General features: G+C 42.8%; 1 long non-coding RNA gene across 1 annotated transcript in view; it reads left to right on the forward strand.

Annotated features, from left to right (window-relative positions):
• Positions 1-1,918, forward strand: part of LOC138299979 (uncharacterized) — a 116,118-nt gene extending 114,200 nt beyond the window's left edge. Inside the window, exon 4 of the long non-coding RNA XR_011204862.1 lies at positions 1,748-1,918. This is a non-coding gene — a long non-coding RNA (uncharacterized lncRNA). The remainder of the gene's footprint in view (positions 1-1,747) is intronic.
• The last annotated feature ends 5,208 nt before the right edge of the window (positions 1,919-7,126 follow it).

Raw genomic sequence — 7,126 nt, forward strand, 5'->3', positions numbered from 1 at the left:
CTCTCAAGTAGGTTGCAACATTATTGCAGACGCTTTGTCAGTTCTCAAATGATTGCTGGATGTGGGGAGTAGAAAGATCTTTCACTACCTTGAAGAGTTTTTTGGGAGTGTTGCTGGTGATCATATTTTACTACCATAAAAAGATGATTTAGCACTCAGAATGGCGTGTTTGTATGTAGCAATTAGCTCTTTGTGTTTGCGTTTCTCCTCTAGAGTAAGGGGAACCCTCCACCTCCATTTTTGCCTCCAGCATTGCCGCCTGATATCTTTTAACTCATCTGAGAACCAGGGCACAAATGCGTTAGTTCTGGTGTCCATCTTGTATTTGAGTGAAGCAAATTGTTCAATTCTGGCCGCTACCCATACATTAAGCTTATCTGCCGTGGGGCCCACTGCAGGACCGCCAAACTCACTGGGAGTATGCCACCACCTTGGCGGTGACATCTCCCTGAGCGTATTACAATGTTCCTGCCAGACTGAACAGCAGGAACATTGTAATATGTGTTCCTACCTGGCTGACCGGTGGCAACAGTACTAGGATATTGGCCTCGGCTCCTTGGAATGCACATTGTTTACAGTGCATATTACGACAGTGCAGACACTTCTCCTCCCTTTGGACCCTTATTTAAAGTGGATTTTAAATTCTTAATTTTGAACTTTGGAATTAGTGAATTAAATGCTCCCATGGCAAGAGAGCCTTTTCTTTCCTTTTTTAAGGATGGTGCTATTCTTACTTTGGACTCTTCTTTTGTGCCAAAGATAGTCTCTTTATTCCGAGTAAGGAGATTGTTTTTCTGCTCTTAAGGAATTTTTGGGTTCTTCTCTTGACTGTCAGTAGGATCTTTTAAATGTTAAGAGGGGTTTCAAAAGATCCTCATGTTTCAGGAAAACAGATTCCCTCTTTGTTACTTTTGGAATTTGACATAAGGGGGAGAAAGCATCCCTGACGGACATCACCCAATGGATTAAGCAAGCTATTTCCTTAACATAGTTCTTGCCTGGAACTCCTCGTCTTGCTTGGGTGAAGGGTTGTACTTTTACAGGGGTATGAGCATCTTGGGCCAAGCTTGGGGGTGTATCAATATTGGAGATTTGTAGGATGGCCACTTGGGTGGCTCCCAATGCTTTTGGTCAGCACCGCAGACTTCAGGATCTTTTGAATAATTATACACAATTTGGTGTTGGTGTGCTAAATTCTGTGTTGCATTAAATGCTTCAGATATAGAATAAATTCCATTATGGTGTTGCGGTGCATTACAGTTTACGATCTGGTTTGTTCTATATGAAGCCTGTGAACATGTGTTGATGTTCCTCACCAGTAATGAAGGGGATGAGGACAATGGGACATGGGGGTAATATCCAATTACTTATGAGTAATCTTTATAACTCCTAGTCCGAGTTGTCTTTGACCCATTCATTGTGGCCCTCCCTCCCTCCCTTATTCCCGGCCTTCATCTTGTGTATGATGGTTTCATATTTCAGACGAATGCTGGGAATGGAACCATATATATGTTTCTGTCTTGGGAGGTGGTCATTACCTCACTTGTAATGAATGGGACGAGGACAACTGGAAAGGTTGCCATGGCCCAAATTAGGGGCCATGTTAACTAAATGATACTGGAGGATCTATGGTAAATAATAATAATGATAACATAAACAAAACTTGTTACCAAGTTCATGGTTGGGCTAAAATTTTGTTTGCTGAAGTACTAACAAAACATTCTAATTATACTTTTATTTTTCACAGCAGGTGTGATGAAGAGGGATTCCAGTTATATTTTAAATTGCCGTTTTCTTAGAAAGGGCGTGTATGTTTTGAAAAAACTTCGGAACTGGATTAAAAAAATTGCTGCAAATTTATACTGCCGTGTATTTATAACACCTGGAACATGAGATGAGATTTATTGTTTGAAGAATGGTGTGAAACAGAGCACAAATTCGAGATTCTTTTAAGCAAAATAAATCACAGTGTGAAGTAACTGTTTTTTTTTCCATTTAATTTAACCGGCAGTAACCAGCTAGATTATTTTTAAATGCTTTATTAGGAGCGCGTAGGTGAGGGGTGTGATATTTTTTTTTTAAAACGATACCCAAGGGTTTGGAATTTAAAGTGTGCTATAAATATTGCCTATTACAAACTGAATGCACAAAATGGGGCATAGCATGCTAATTTCGAACTTTCTGTAACAAAAAAACATGTTGCCAAATTATAAGACCTCCTCCCCCACAAACCACCCGTTAATTTTAAGAATATTTGCCCTCCGAAATTTCTTGGGGACATCAGACTTTATCCCACTCTGTAATTGTCACTTGTGGTAAATTCCAATCACTATGGACACGTGTTTGGCAGGGCTCATTAACTACCATAGCACTAGTAATCGAAACACATAAAGTTTGTTTATGACACGTTAACATTTTACATGTTTATTTTACAAAGGCAGTATCGGTGACTGTGTAGTCATCTGTTTCATCTGGTTCATGTTTGATGAACTGGACTGCAATTGCCATTGTGACTGCATTTTCACATCTACATAGAGGACAGATAACTTTCAAAGCCTCGAATCGCCAAGAAGTTGATGCTATAAAAAACACTTTTTTTGTAGAGTGGAAGTAATTGTCAAGAGGTGCTCAATATATCAATGGCAGTTCAGGAAGTTATACATTATTCTAGCTAACTGATGCCATTTTGGCGATTACAGCTTTACTCAATTGGGCCACACCAGTTTGTTTGACATATCGTATGTAATTTTTGGCCAAACGTGAACACCCATGACAAAATGCTGGACCTAGCACCACAACGTAGGTCGTTTTTCACATATGCCCCATAGCACAGTTTGAAAAAAAATGTGTCAACTCTTGGGGAATGTCAGGCTTTATTGGCTTGGCATACCATTGAAGGACCTGAACATTTAATGCGTGTCCTTTCAGAGCAAATTTATGTTGACATTGTGCATTTTAGCACATTTATGAGGGAATTGTGTAATAAAATGCAGTATTTGGCACGTTTTTTCAAAGTTTTCTCGAGGGAGAACCTCCGCCCACCGCTTCAAACCTACTATAGAAGAGGTTAGACTCGTTTTATTTTCTTGCTCGCTACTATTCAGTGCAAGTATCATGCCCCACCATTTTCAAAAATCACCAGCCAGAACTGCAAAAACAGAAGTTAACCAGTGGCTGCAGTGGAGTAACTAAACTTGAGGGGGCACCACGGCAAGTACAGGGAGGGGTCCCCTCTCTAAACTCACACGGGAAGTCCCAGGCCAGAGTACTATGATGAGGGGGCCCTCTGGAGCTCGGGGCCCCCTCGCACCGCAGGGCTGCGGGGGGCCTTTGTTGGGTGGCCGATGAGCACTATTTAGAGTGCTGTTTACTTTCTGCATCTTCCATTAAGATGGGAATTTATACTGTAGGTTGTATCAAATAAATACATTCACCAGTTCAAGTCTAACTCATCTGACTAAATTTAAAAATAAGTGAAAAACAAACATTTCCTTGATGTAAAATTTCCTTGTTGTGACTACATGACAAATTACGTGTTTGAATAAAACCTTAAAATCTGTGTTCCGCATGAATGATAGAGCCTTGCAAATAATTGTAAATCAAAATGTAGTAATAATAAGAAACATTTTAAGACAGTGACATAGCTCATATTCAGTATATTGTCTATATCAATTAATATATGTGGACATAACTGCTTTTATTTTTTAATCTCTTTTTCCCCTCTCCTAACAAATTATAAGCTTGTTGCAGTATGGACTAGCAGAACTACTAAACCATGGTAGTTTGTGGTATTATTAATTTAAGTTCCTGGTGCTGTTGGGCATTTTTGTGGCACTATGGCGGTCATTCTGACCCTGGCGGTCAAAGACCGCCAGGGCGGAGGACCGCGGGAGCACCGCCGACAGGCCGGCGGTGCTCAAATGGGGATTCCGACCGTGGCGGTAAAGCCGCGGTCGGACCGGCAACACTGGCGGTCTCCCGCCAGTGTACCGCCGCCCCATTGAATCCTCCAAGGCGGCGCAGCTTGCTGCGCCGCCGAGGGGATTCCGACCCCCCCTACCGCCATCCAGATCCCGGCGGTCCGACCGCCGGGAACCGGATGGCGGTAGGGGGGGTCGCGGGGCCCCTGGGGGCCCCTGCAGTGCCCATGCCACTGGCATGGGCATTGCAGGGGCCCCCGTAAGAGGGCCCCTAAATGTATTTCACTGTCTGCCGGGCAGACAGTGAAATACGCGACGGGTGCAACTGCACCCGTCGCACAGCTTCCACTCCGCCGGCTCGATTCCGAGCCGGCTTCATCGTGGAAGCCTCTTTCCCGCTGGGCTGGCGGGCGGCCTGAAGGCGACCGCCCGCCAGCCCAGCGGGAAAGTCAGAATTACTGCTGCGGTCTTTCGACCGCGGAACGGTAACCTGGCGGCGGGACTTTGGCGGGCGGCCTCCGCCGCCCGCCAAGGTCAGAATGAGGGCCTATATCTTCTTCAGGTTACCACATCATTTTTCATGTAATACAAATGAAAGCAAGTAATGTTCCCCTTGGCATATAGTGTTAGCCCCTAACGTATGTGGCATCTAAAATAGACGTCTGTCTCATGGTGGTATATTAACCATGCTGTTCTTATGAAAGTTCAGTGAGTTCAACTATTGTGATGTCATCAGGCTTAAGGTCATGGGACATCAATTCTTGGGAAAATTCAGGTCAAATATTACATGATGTCCTTCTTGTGATGTCATTAAAGTGAAAGGGTGTGTGATGCCACTTCTGCTACCACTGGTAAATTGGTGAATCAACGTCCATGAGCCCTTTCCTACAATTACTTTTGTAAATGCCTAACAAAGGGCTTGAAAACGTCTTCCGCAGAATGTCTGCCATGTAATCAGGAACACAGGCGTTGTAGTATATTTTTTTTAAAAGTCAAAGGAGAATCCTTTCATTAATTCTACCAGTGCCTAATCCCCAGTATAGTGATAGTATGATAAAATGATTATAAATAATTTGTCATTTTAGCAATAAAAATTGCAGTGACAGCAGCATCAGAGTAATCAATACCGGCCCTTTTCTCTGTTCGTCATCTTTCTCTGCCTATCACTATCCCATCTCTGGTCTTTCTCATTTTACTTATCTGTGCTTGCCCATCTCTCACTTGCCCTTCTCTTTCCTCTCTCATGGTTTTTTTCGTAGCCTGGTGTGTGATCTCCCGTCATTTTACTTTTTCCTAATGACCTGAGTTGTCATTTCCTTCTTCCACTCCCGTTCTCTTTTGCTCTCTTCTCTTTCTCCTGTCTATGATTTCTCTTTAACTGTAACACTTGTTCAGTGTTGACCTTAGCAACCAAGCTGTCAGATCACTGCATGGTAGTTATGTCTGTTGCAACAACAATTTGTAACAAGAAGCAAGCATTCAACTTTTATGACTTGATCTGTGGAAGGACACAGCTGAGGTGTCCTTTTGGCACAAGACCAAGAGCATTTACCTGAAGGCTTCAATAACAAGTGCCTGGGAATAATCATTGCTGTCCAATAGACTCATTAAGTACCAGTAATTAAATATATATATATATATATATTAAAACGTCAGAATAAATTAATTAACATTGACATTATTTCCTATGGGGTTCTATTTTATTGTCAATGGAGCGTTTTGCAGAATCAGTTGTTGACCATGTATGTGTGTGCTTGGCTAAGGCCTGGTTTATTGTGGAGCCCATTTATTACTGTTTCGGGCCCTTTTGGTTGCAGTAACTTTGAAAGTGTAATTTGTGAACATCAGTGGGCTTACTCTTTTGTGGGTGGTTTTGTAGCCCTCACTCCACCCCTCTTAGCTCTCCCTAAATCCAACCTTTTCCCAAACCCCTCCCATTTAGTCATAAGTATTCCCCTTTTTATTCCCTCCTCATTGTTACTCCCAAATTTACCACTAAATAGTAAACGTACGTGTGAGGTTCTCCCCATAGAAAAGATAAGAGAGCTGAAGATGGAGATTTACATTTATAGGTTTGTGAATTGTATTTTGTAGTAAGTGAGTGGTACTACTGTACTTATGAATCAGGACCTCAATTTTTACCATAGACTTATTTGTCCCAGGAAAGCTCCTTGTCACTTTTTTTTGTCTTTTGAGTTGATTAAATTTATCTTATCGTGCTAAGTTTTTCATTTGTAAAATACTTCTTGTTACAGTGACAGGGCAGTTATGCATATCAAGAAATAGATTGTGTGGGAACTTTTAAATAATATATATTTTGCAATAATGACCACAGATGAAACCAGGTATACAACATACATTGTATAAGTAGAAAGCCCCTGTACATATTTTTCATAATGTTCACGAGCACGGTACATATAACAATACAAAGCAACATGTCAAATAATGTAGCGTCAATTACAACATTCCGTTCGCAGCAGGTGAGGGGGTCGCGGATTGTCATCCAAATATTGCATGAAGTTTGAGTGTTGTACGTGCAGCATCTGGACGTGGACGGCGGGGTATTATTGACCATGAGGTGAGGATGCAGGTGTGGGCCACTGATGTGTCCCTCCTGTGGGACAGCAGCCAGGTAATGGGTGTACAGGCCAAACGTGTTCTCCCTTGATAGGGTGTGCTTCTGTAGATCCAAGTCATCGTCCTCAGGGTGGGCATGTGTCATTCTTGGCTTCAATGTTTGTGATGTATGTGTACCAGTTCTCAACCCCTTCTCTCTTTCCTCCTTTAACACGTAAAGAACGGAACACGCTTGATTCCGCATGTGCCCTCTACAATAACATATTCAGCCACCTGCCAGTGCCTGGGACCGAGGTTGCTTTCAATTGCATCACAATCTGCTACTTAAAGGGAACAAATATTGTCAATGAAGCGATGCAGGTGTTTATCTCCTTTCGCCCTGGGGCGAAGGCCAAGGAGGCAAGTCTCAGGGGTGGGTGTCAGTGCCTGGCCTGCTAGGTCTGCTATAGTGGCCGTAATCTTGATCCACGTCCATTGCAGAGGGGGAGAGCCCCACACCATATGATAAACCCCGCCCTCCGTCAGGTTGCATCTCGGGCATTCCGGCATGGAAGTGGGGTACACTTGCTTGATACGTTGAAGAGAGAGATCTGCCTGTTGCATATAATTAAATTGCATAAAACAAACTG

This window comes from Pleurodeles waltl, chromosome 1_2 (genome assembly GCF_031143425.1).
Source record: "Pleurodeles waltl isolate 20211129_DDA chromosome 1_2, aPleWal1.hap1.20221129, whole genome shotgun sequence".
Taxonomy (NCBI): Eukaryota; Metazoa; Chordata; class Amphibia; order Caudata; family Salamandridae; genus Pleurodeles; species Pleurodeles waltl.